The sequence below is a fragment of the Oreochromis niloticus genome, linkage group LG13, assembly GCF_001858045.2.
Source record: "Oreochromis niloticus isolate F11D_XX linkage group LG13, O_niloticus_UMD_NMBU, whole genome shotgun sequence".
Taxonomy (NCBI): domain Eukaryota; kingdom Metazoa; phylum Chordata; class Actinopteri; order Cichliformes; family Cichlidae; genus Oreochromis; species Oreochromis niloticus.
The window spans coordinates 30,969,295-30,982,052 of NC_031978.2; positions in this window are offsets into that span (position 1 = coordinate 30,969,295).

A 12,758-nucleotide genomic window follows, 5' to 3' on the forward strand; every position below is an offset into this window, starting at 1 on the left:
CAGCTACATTTATTTTAATTTGCGTAGATTATTTAATCTCATATATAGTCCTGCTAGGTGTTCAGATGACTCTGTGGTAATAGCTTTGGATGCTGAAAAAGCTTTTGATCAGGTCGAGTGGCCGTATATGTTTACTGTATTATCCAAATTTGGATTTGGTGATTCTTTTATCAATTGGATTAGAATTTTGTACAAAGGACCTATGGCCTCGGTAAGGACTAATAATGATGTATCAAACCCTTTTCGATTGCACAGGGCCACGCGACAGGGAGATCCCATTTCTCCTTTTATTTTTGCCCTGGCCCTAGAACCTTTAGCAGCTCGTATACGGCTAAGTTCTGATATACTACCGATTATACATCAGGGTATTCCTCATAAGTTCTCTGCTTATGCTGATGACGTCGTTTTATTCATATCAAAACCTAAGACCTCGATCAGTCCACTATTGCAGCTTATTGACGAATTTGGCTCTCTCTCAGGGTATAAGATAAATTGGACGAAAAGTGAACTTATGCCTCTGTCGGATGGGGTGGACATGGCTTATCTGCATAATACTCCATTTAGAATAGCGCTAGATAAGTTTGAATGTCTCGGTATCACAGTCACACGTAAGGTGTCACAACTTTTAAAGCAAAATTGGGATTGAAAAGTTAATCAGTTGGAGAAGAATATTGAGTTTTGGATCACATTGCCAATTTCCATGGTGGGGCGGATTAATGCCATCAAAATGGTAGTTTTGCCCAGATTTTTGTACCTCTTTCAGTCAATCCCAGTGTGCATTCCCCAGTCATATTTTAAAAAGCTGGATTCTATTGTATCCTCCTTTGTGTGGTCGGGTAAGGTTCCTAGAATCTTGTTAAACATAAGACTTGTGGTGGCCTTGGACTCCCAAATTTTAGATTATATTATATGGCTGCAAACTTAAATATTTTTTCATTTTGGCGAAGGTGTACTCAGGTGCTGATTTGGAAGGACAGCCTTCATGGTTGATGATGGAACACCTGTCTTGTAGACAAACTTGTCTTCCAGCCCTGCTTAATAGCCCGATAAAAGTGAAGAGTACACTATATGGCAGAAATCCTGTAATTCAAAATTCAATTAAGGTCTGGAACCAACTATTGGGCACAGTAAAGGCTCCTAAAATGTATCTGGATGCTCCAATTTGTAACAATCATGCCTTCAGACCTGGGCTGGAGGACATCACGTTTGTGACATGGCAAGGAAGAGGGATTTGTTCTCTCAAAGATATTTACATTGATGGACATTTTCCATCTTTTCAGCAATTGAGGGTGAAATTTAATCTTCCTAATTCACATTTTTTCAGATTTTTACAGTTGAGACATTTCATCAAAGCATCTGTTCCACAATATGATTTGATTCCTCGAAACTCAGTGCTTGACAGCTTCGTGTCAGTTGAGCCCTACACTGGAGGTGCTGTGTCTCGCTTTTACAGGGCCTTACTAGATATATACAGTCCTTCATCTGATACTTTTAGGGAGCAGTGGCAGGAAGAACTGGGGGTGGATGTTACTGATGATGTTTGGCAGGAGTGCATTAAGAACATATATTGTAGTTCTATAAATGCTAGACATAATCTGATCCAATTTAAGGTTGTGTATAGGTTGCATTTTTCTCCCACTAAAGTGGAAAAAATATATAAGAACGTTTCAGCCCTCTGTGTTAAGTGTTCAAGTGATCGAGGAACTTTATCTCACCTTTTCTTTCAATGCCGAAAACTACAGCTTTTTTGGAATCATCTGTTTGATTTTCTGACCAAAGCCATTGGCAGGGAGGTCCCATGTACCCCCTTTGCAGCATTGTTCGGGGTGTCTGAACCGGGATGGGCAAGGGACAAGACAGAGACGCAGGTTGTGTCAATGACTACACTTGTGGCTAGGAAGCTGATACTTCTCTGCTGGAAGTCTGATAAACCTCCTACCTTCGAAATGTGGTTGAGAGAATTTGGAAATGTACTCCATCTGGAGAAAATCAGGTTTACCTTGTCTAACCGAGAAAGAGTGTTTTATAAGATTTGGCAACCAGTCATTAGCCTGATGGATAAACTTAAGTGAAATGTACTCTGTTTTAACATTTATATATGCTGTATTACCACCTTGTTGATTTGCTGTCCACCTTCTATTGTGTTCTCTTGAAGGTGGTTGTTGTATACTGTCCAATTATAAAATCAATAAAAATATATTGGAAAAAAAAAAAAATCACAAATGTAATGCTGTCCTTTGAGATTTTAACATAAGACTGTGAGTGTAATGGATCTAAAACTGTTTAAATCTTCAGAGCCCTCTACAGCCTGGTAACATGGAGACTTTAAAAACATCAGCAGAACGTTTCAGTAGTGTAGTCTAATTTGTTCTTTTCATTTAATAATAGAGTCCATATTATATCATCAGCTACATTCACCCTGGAGAGAAACTAGTGAGGGAAACCATCAGGACTAAGCTGGGTTTCCTGGGTCCAGAGGTTTGGAGAAACTTCTTCCCTTTCTTCATCACAGCTGTCCTGTGCCAGAAGTTCTGTTGACCCACTGAGAGAGACATCATTTAAGAAACACCAGGAAGACTGAAGCTCATCGCATAGATCAAGCAGGACTCATGATCTTCACCAGCAGCTCCCTCACAGGGAAATCTTCAGCACTCCTCCGTAGGCCCGATCCAGGAGATGGATAAACCCAGCATTTCATGAACACTGTGATGGAGACCTTTGGTTTGTGTAATGTTATAAATACTCGGATACTCCCCAGAGGCTCCAGACTTTTACATAAAGATATTATATTCAGTCCTGTAGAAAGTTATATATTTAAAAATATATGATCCTCTCTGGTTACTCTGGTATGAATGACTCTGAATCACTTTATGGTAAATAACACACTATCTGCAAAAAAACTGTGAAAGAATTCCAGATGACAAGTTTGTAGTTCAACATACAAGTGACGACCTTTGACCTTCATCAGGTTTTATTTAATTGTGAGAAAATCTCATGTGCTCTTCATGCAGCTGAGTACATCAAGTGTTTAAAACAGAAGCTGTGCAGGTCTGAGATCAGCAGCTTTGTGAAACATCAAACTGAGGTCCTGTTAATGCTGATATATAGTGACACAGTTACATGAGTGATTAATCCTTTTGTTTTTTTGTCTTTAACTTTATCAGTAAAGCTGCAGCTTTCACTACAGCACGTGTGGTACTTTAACCTTTGTACTGTTTTCATCAGTTCATTTTGCAGTTAACATGTGAACATGTTGGATGATCTGTCTGCTGTCACTGGGTGGTGCTGAGGTCTGAATCTGAGGGCAGCTCCTGTAATCACAAAGAGAACAGAACCATCAAACTCAGATATAAATTTTATCCCTCAAAATTGAAATGAAGCTGATTCTTCTGTCCTCACACACTCAGGATCTGAAGTTCTTCTCTTACATTTTTTCAGTATTACAGTACACTACAGTACTTTAATCCATAGTTCCTGATTAATGAGGAGTTACTGAAGTACAAGCTTTTAAAAAAGATGTTACTGTCTTTACAGATGTGGCAAGACTGAAAACATGCTGTTGTTTGCATATATTTAATAATCAGCTCTGCACAGGAGCTGCAGCAGGGTGCAGCCTGTTGCTTTTACAGTATAATACTTGTAATAAAAGTACAGTAACAGTAATTAGTGACTGATTAGCCCGGAATGTTTCTCTTGATTTCTTTAGTAAATTCATTCACCTGCACAGATTAGCTAAACGAACCCTGACAGCCAAGTGCTCATTTTAGCTAGCTAGGTCTCAGGAGCTAGCTAAGGACGCTAGTTACGGATTAGCTTACAAACACGTTTAACTTACCGAAAAAGTGCAGCGGGGCCTCGGGTCCTTCTGTCGGGTAGTCCAGTTTACTGAAGAACACCTCAGGCTGTCAGGTTAAAACAGGCGGTCGTGTTTTCGTAGCGTAAACGCTGGCCCTCCTCTCAGAGTCTACGCTCAATCTGCTATTCCCGAACAGAGATACGCAAGTTTCTCCGTGACTGCAGCTGCCAGTCAAAGCTGCTATGATGACGTTTCACCCCAATTTAACATCACCGCTGTAGGAATTAGAATCAAACTTATGGGAAAGGAGACCCCTTGGACATCAATCAGCATGATGAGAACTATTGATAACAAAAGAAAGAATCTTTGGAAAAAAATTATCTGAGGAGAATTAATTTATTTTAGTCTGACCCCAGTCCCATCCGCTAACATGGAGGAGGCGGGGTTTATGACCTATACTGCAGCCAGACACCAGGGGGCGATAGAGACGTTTTGGCTTCATTTTTGGGGAGCTGTCGCGTCGTCCATGTTTTCTACAGTCAATGGTCGTGTCCAAATTCATGGGCTGCATCCTCCTGAGGACCTCGCGGTCTACGTGGTCCGGGTCCTCAGAAGGTCGGGTAGGCCGGAAGTAAACGGCTGTGAAATTGGACGGTCTAGCCTTCTGGTTAGCGTCACCGCTGTCTCGGTGTAGTTTAATAAACTCAGCCGTCTGCTCCTTGCTATGTAAAATATAACAGGACACTGGCGTGAATTCTCGACCATCTCACACTTCTGTTTAATCAGTTTTCTGTTTGACGTTTATTCAGCTGTGTGAAAACCACCCGGGGGATTAATAAAGTTTTATTTTATCTAATCTAATCTAATATCTTTAATCTCAGCCAAACCGATTTACTCACGAACAAATAAAACACTGAAAAAAGCCAAACAATATCCTGTTTAGGTTGTCTAAGTGACTTATATATTACGTTTAACCAGAGTAGCGAAAGTCCGCGGTGATCTGAAAATGATGTGCCGGGAGTTGTGCCGGGAGTTGTGCCGTTCTCGGCGGCTTCAGTGACCCTCGAGCTCTCGGTTAGCTATCAAGCTGGTGGCTAACAGACGTCTCCGAAAACGTCGAAGCACTTTTGCAAATATGCAATACCTTGATAAACCGAGCAGATATTTGAAGTTTACACAGCTACATTCTCGCCTGAAAATATGTTAAAAGTTTATTTTGTGACCCAGAAAGATTAATAAAAGTAATTTTAAAACTTAGTAGCGGCCGCCATTGCCGGAAACTGGAGTTTGGCTGGGCCGCGCTATGAATTCTGGGATATGGTGGGCCACGAAGGACACACCCGACCCATCCTTCAAATTCGGGGAAAAGGAAGACGCATTTGTCGGCTGCATTCGGAGGAGTCGACGAATTTGGACAGCCTTCGGCGCGTCGCTGTGACGTAATCGGTCTACAAATGCGGCCTCAGGAGGATGCAGCCCATGAATTTGGACACGACGAATGAGCTAAACATACAGCATGGTATCACAGCACATAACGCGGTAAGCTGCGCTAATTAGTAAGCCGCTAGTTAGCATCACATATCACGCCATTTTACCACTATAACGAATAGTTACAGTACAAATGTCAAGGCACACACTTTCATTTACCTCTTGCAGATCACAAATAAGTAATATCAGGACCATGGGTAGTCGACCTCAGAGATACACTTAGATGCAAAATCCACACCACGTTTGCCTTGACATCTCTCTCTTGGACTTAGCTTCTGTGTCCGCTCCCACAGATTCACACAAACTTTTACCACTCGTCCCACCCCCATAACAGAGAACAGTGACATTGACTGGCTCATCAGCACATCAACCAATGATAATACAACATTTAGATAACTGACATTAGATGGATAAACAAACTTAGGTTACACCCCAACATATTGCTTCTGCACAGTAAATGAACTCTAAAGCATGAAACCCTTTTATTGATTGGACTCTTAACTGTAAATGAAATACATTTGTACCCAAGCATATGATTTTTAAACCTTTTATCAACTATTTATATTTTAACCATTTGTTATAACCGTAAACTTTTCTTTTCTTTATACTGCAAGCCCGAATAATTGCAGACAGGGCTACAGTTGTAAATGTGATTTGCACTTCCCAGCTACTGTAATAAACCTTTTACATAACATAAAGTTCAAACACCAAACTGCAGATACTACATTAGCCTGTAATTAACACCGAAGAAAGGGATACACTTTGCCTCATTTTAGACAATTCTCGGTCTTGGGTTTTCCCAAGGTAAGAAAATCCCAGAAAGTTGATACTATTCATCTGGATGTGAGAAATATCTGTCAGTAATGAGGGACGTTTGAAAGTCAACGTGCAATGTAAACCAATAAATACAGATCAATCACCCATTTAGGTTTAGTTGTATTTTAGCCTTTTGTGACACGTGGTTGGGTCAAAGGAGATGAGATTTGCTGGTTGTCAAACTGGGTGCATGGAACCATTGCAGAGTTTCAGGAGATGAAATTTTGTAAACACTGAATGTAATGCTTGATGTCATGATGTGGTATAGGGAAAAAACAAAAACGAACCAAAAAACACTGCTGATAAGTTTATTTTGCCAAATGGGAGTTTCTTTTCTTTATTAATCTGCTTTCCTAAATAAACAAAATTGTGGGGTCAGTGTGTATGAATTCTGTTCAGTTTCTAACGGAGGATATGCTAGAAAAGACGTCTGAAAATCACAAGGTCAGAGTGAGAGCATTACAATAGCTTGCCATATGTAACAGGGCGGCCTTTTGTGGCTGGATTTACAGTGAGGAGGACCAAGACACAGTATGGTGGAAACAAGAGGCATTTATTTGCCTGTATAACTCTAAGGCTGTGACAACTACTCACAAGCTTTCTCACAGCACAACAATCACTCACATCTAATAACAACTGGCAACCTTAAATACTCTCAGCTGTTAAGGACTAAACAGAGAAACATTTGCCCAAACATCCTGGAGAGCACACAGGAAAGACAGGCGAGTAATCACATCTCAACCACTTCTTTGCACCACCTTTATCTCTAGACTTTGCACACACATTTGCGTTATTCTCCTTAATGGTAAACCTTATTTGCTCCTAGAAACAATTCTTTCCTCCTCACAGACAACCACCACACTTCTTGATGTGGAGCAGCTGGAGGACCTGGGAAAAAAAGGCTACCTGCTAATCATTAAAATACTCAATAAATATTCAATAAATAATTAAACCTCTTGTGTGCAAATGTTATTAGTGTGCAAATCTATACTTAAAGTGTGATGCTAAATAAAGTGCTAGTTAAAGTGCTTTTAATAAAGTGCAAAGGTGTTCCTAAAGCGCTGTACAAGCTATAGTACTAGTAAGGCAGTCCTCTTCCTTACACCGTAACAAGCTTGTTTCATCTGCCCTCTGCTGGAGAGTTAAAGGACCCACTGTCTCAGTCTGACACACGTGTGTCGGTAGAGCATGAGACTCTTAATCTCAGGGTCGTGGGTTCGAGCCCCACGTTGGGCGAGACATCTTTTAGGGCAGGGATAGCTCAGTAGGTAAAGCGGTTGCCCTATGATCGGAAGGTCAGGGGTTTGAATCCCCTGAACGGCTACCCTGAGGTACCCCTGAGCAAGGTACCATCCCCACACACTGCTCCCCGGCGCTGCACTGGTGGCTGCCCACTGCTTCACTGAGTGAATGGGTTAAATGCAGAGAAGAATTTCCCCACGGGGATCAATAAAAGTGTACATTAATCCTTATGAACTAATGCAGTGGTTCTCAAACTTTTCACAATGAGTACCACCTCATAAAATATATGGCTCTTGAAGTACCAGCCTTATGACCGACATTAAAGTAGAGTAGTATAGACCTATTTGACACCACATACAGTTTACATGAGACAATTTTATTTCTTATATGAATGTTATTTCTTTTAACTATCATAAACAGGATGTGAGAAGTGATAATAATAACAACTGTACTGCATTACAACATTAACAGCAGGTGGGATATCCAATCTTTAAGTGATGACCTGATGAATCCTGCTTCCCGGTCCAAACTACTCTCTGTTTATCAGGGTTGTTTTGTTTTTAACATGTTTTAATGTTTTGTATCTTGTTCTATTTAATCTGAACAAGCCCCTAAAAACAGTCAGTGATCACTGTCGGCCTCTCTCAGTTTTTATCATCACTGTTCATTTTGAAGCTCAGCTTTTAAACCCTTACAATGTAACTACAGCCCAGCCCATGCAGCAGTATATTAGTGACTAACCTGGTATTGTGGATGGATTATCTCAGTTGTTCTCCTGACTGAAGTTTGGTCCGTTTACAGCATCCTGCCATGCGATTGCATTTGTCCCTAACCATCAGGAACCCTCATGTTAGCTTTTATTGAGTGAAAAAAAATTAGCGTTCATCCTCCATGCTAACATAGCTGTGTTGCTAGCGATCACGTAGCACATCATTATATACCAGCTAGCCCAACTTCAGTAACCCTACAAACGTCACTGCTGTTTAGTTTTCTGTGGCGGTTAAGCTGCTGGATTTTTGGCTTCACGACCCTCCTTCGTGGTTCGTGTACGTCTAAGCTCAGTTTGCTCTTCACGGCGTTTCAGCCGACAACACAAAATACCATCATGTGGTGACCTTGCTGGATCCACTGTTCACCCGCCATGTGATGACCCTCCTCTGGGATCCCTCCACCAAATGAAAGAAGGAAATACACCGCTCTCAAGGCGCTGCTGCTGCGGCACCACTCCCTCTCCGACGCAGAGCAGGCCGAGAAACTCTTCTCTCTCTCAGGCCTGGGTGATGGTACCACTCTCCAGCTCATGGAGAGCACGCTGTCCTTGCTAGGAATGGATGACGGTGGATTCCTCTTCACTGACCTCTGCCTCTGACAGTTGCCAGTGCGAGCTGGCCTCGCCAACTCCCTGCTGCTGGCCGCAAAGGATTACCACTCACTCGCAGAAGAAGCGGATCCCATTCTCCTGGCTACTAGAGCTTCGGCATCCAGGCGATAGTTCCCGACTCACCGACGGCATCTCCCGCACCCCCACTGATTCTCCCAGGGGCCTCACAGCGACACCGCAGAAAGGGGCTGTGTTTTTACCACCAGTGTTTTGGCACCGCAATATGGCGCTGTCTACAGCCTTGCAATTTTAAGGCCCGGGGAATTGAGCCCGCCAGCACTCTGTAGCGGGCGTGACCACTGGCGATAAGGAAAGGCTGCTCTTCATAGAGGACTCACGCTCGGAGACGTTTTCTGGTTAACTCCGGCTCCCAGAAGAGCCTCGGGAACTCTCGTGTCCTCTTTGCATACCTCCACAATGGTATATTATTTATTCTTAAAAATAAATTTGGAAATTTCACGCATACCACTAGTGAGAGCCCAAGTACCACCAGTGGCACGCGTACCACCATTTGAGAACCACTGGTATATACTATGGCCACAAGTTTGCATCATGGTGCTGATTCCGAATCCTTCCCTTATTTTTTATTCCTAGTGCAATAATATTAAAGTGATAAGAATAAAAAATAATGTTTAGATCTGCTCTCTGTAGGATGGCTTTTGTTGACGTCTCCTGATGTGTACAAACCCTGACATATTATTACATACAGCTACTTTCAATGCTTTCTCTCCAATGTTCTTTCTGAGCTAACTTCTATAATAACGTCCTCCAAACCATCAACATGTCTATTAGACCCCATTACTTCAAGACTGCTCAGAGAAGTCCTGCCATTAATTAATGCTTCAATCTTAAATGTGATCAACCTATCTCTAATAATCAACTATGGTCATCATTAAACATTATTTTAAAAGCCCTTACTTGACCTGGCTGTCTTTGCTAATTGTAGGCCAATCTCCAAACTTCCTTTTGTCTCAAAAATTCTTGAAAGAGTCGTTGTAAAGCAACTACCTGATCATTTGCAGAGAAATGGCTAATCTGAAGAGTTTCAGTCAGACTTAAAGACCTGGATGACCCCTAATTTTCAGCTTCTAATAGGCCTAGGCTGCTGGAAGCTTCCCATAAGCATTAGCTATTACAAATGTCTGGCTCTCTTCCACAGTGTCTTTTGTCCTGTCCTCCACTCACCCCCAACTGGCCACGACAGATTACTGACCCTTCCTGAGCCTGGTTCTACTGGAGGTTTCTCCTTCCCACAAATGCTGGCTCAAAGGGGGTTATTTGATTGTTGGGTTTTCTTGTTGTGCAGGTCTTTTCCATGCCAGTGGCTAAGATTTTTGGGAAATAGACATCATTGGCAGCCTCAATGGTGATTGGTCTAAATCACCTCCCACAGATCTTTCCAGGAGATCTTCCTATTCTCGACTCCCTCCAAATTCATCCAATGCCCTTGCATGGCCTGTGCAACAGCGTTCGTCAGCCTTGTTGCTTTCTTCTGCTGGCAAATCTCCTGCAGGCGAGGCAGTGTGCCCTGTTCCAGGATGGCGTACTGGCTTCAAGACCAAAACTAGCCCTCCCTTTTTGGTACCTGGTGGACAATGTCTCTGTGCATGAGTTCTGCTTTTGCGAGTTTGGTTGCTGCTGCTTCCCTCCCCATGGCTTGGGGCAACCTGGGCAACAACAGGATCACTTGATTCTGTTAGCAACATCTCCAGCCTCACCTTGAAACATTTGTACTCCTCTGTGAAACTGGAGTAGTTCTAGTTCTAGTAAACCTTTGCCATAAAGCCCAACGCTGGCTTTTTAGAGACTGTGGGAATTGCCTTGTCGACACCGTAAAAACAGTCAGTCAACTTCCCCTTAATGATGGAAATGCAAATGCACTTGCTTGGCTTGATCTTCATCCATTGATGTTATCTTGGAGCTTTCTGAACAGTCTCTGAGAACACAGCTTTTTTGTGGTGAGATTTGTGAGGTCATCCATAAATGGTCTGACAGGTGGCATCCTCAGACCATATCTTATGCTCTGTCCTCCAACCACCCATCAAGAAACTCTAATAATCCCCCCATGTCCATGGTGCAGGTTAGAGAGGAAATTGTGCAGCTTGCCATGATTCCCACTTCCAGACATTGGCATGCTGTGAAGAAAACTTGTGTTGTTATGCATAGCTGAACATCCTGGAAAAAGCCTTTGACAAGATCTGTGTGAGCCTCTGGTACCCTAAAGAAGTCAAAGGCAGCCCAGAGAAAGTTGTGAGGGACTGATCCAAAGGAGTTGGCAAGATCCAGAAATACCACCATGTGTTCCCTCTTTTTGGCAATCCGAATCTGATGCCAAATGGTGCCGGTGTGTTCCAGACAGCTGTGATGGGGTGGTTTCTTTGCAAGTAGTGGGATAGCCTTTGAGTGACTAATCTGAAAATGATTTTGGCCTCAACACTGGCTGATCAGGCAGAACTGATGGATTTCTGAAGACTCCTCTTCCTTGGGGATCCGGATCTACCCCAATTACACTAAGAGGTTGGGATCTCCCAGTTGTTGCACCATACTCCCTTGATTTTTGCAGAATTTGTATGGAATGGCATTGGGAGCTGATGCTGATGCAGCCCTTGCTCTCTGTACAATCTTGTGCACTCTGTTCCATCTAGTTTGGCGGGTATCAAGCTGGTAATATGTTTATCTATACATTTACAAATCTCATTACATGCACACACATATCTGAACCCACAAATGGATTTCAATATCCACACAAAAATCTGCACACAAATAGAAATACACACACATGCACAAATAGTTTTGCTACAGTTATACGCCCATAGAAAGTGACCATCTCGTGCCCGGTCTTTTTTGCAGCAGCAACAGGAGGCAAATCCTCCTTTGCTTCCTATCGACTCTTGGCTTCTCTCAGTTTTTGTTTTAGAACAAGCTTCTAATGCTCATCATTGAAATTATTTTGCTAGTTAACTGCAAGCAACTTAACCTACTTTCTGACACAGCTGCTGAAGTGTCCAGTTGTGCTGTTGAATGCAATGTATCAGACCAAGCAATACTGATAGGTTACAGGTGCTGACTTTAGGTTGGACATACATACAGAGAAAAACCCAACAATCATATGACAAGCTCTTTGGCGACAGTGGGAAGGAAAAACTCCCTTTTAACAGGAAGAAGTAGTAGTCCAGCCTAGAGGTAATAAATGCCTGAACTAGAAGATTTTCAGGGCCGAGTACAATAACCTCAGTTTGATCTGAATTTAGAAGCAGAAAATTAGAGGCCATCCAGGTCTTTATGTCTTTAAGACATTCCTGCAGTTTCACTAATTGATGTGTGTTATCTGGCTTCATGGATAGCAATTTAAGGAGAACATGTGGCTAAACATGTCACTCCTGGTCTGATTGGGGAGGGGACCAGAGAAAACTACAGAATCCAACATGTTTTGGCAAAGTTACACACTGATTCAATATTGATTTTATTGACCTCCGACTGACGTAACCGGGTGTCATTACTGCCGACGTGAACTATAATTTTACTGAATTTATATTTACTTTTAGCCAGCAATTTTAAATTTCCCTCAATGTCGCCTGCTCTGGAAGACAATTGACTATGGTTGCTGGTGTCTCTAACCTCACATATCACAGAACAGAATCGCCAGTTACCAGAGTTTGATCCCCGGCGGGTGTATCGCTGAGTGGGGAAAAGCAGTTAGACACATGAATAGATTGGCGTTTAGGACTATGCTTCCTCCTCATCATCACCCAGCCATCCTGTTTCCCCAGCTGCTCAGGACAGTCTGCCAGGGGACAGCTAGCGGGGCCTACGCTACCTTTGGCTGCACCGGCTACAACAGGTCCCTGGCTGGCTACAGGTTTTTCAAGGCCCCGAAACTGATTCTCCTATTCTGTAATTCTGGCCTCAAGAGCTCAAAATATGCTACATTTATTACAAGTATCATTACTGCTAAAGGAGGCCGAGGAGTAACTAAGCATCTGACACAATGAGGAGGATAGTGCAGGGGGGACAGGTGAAGTAGCCATGCTGCTA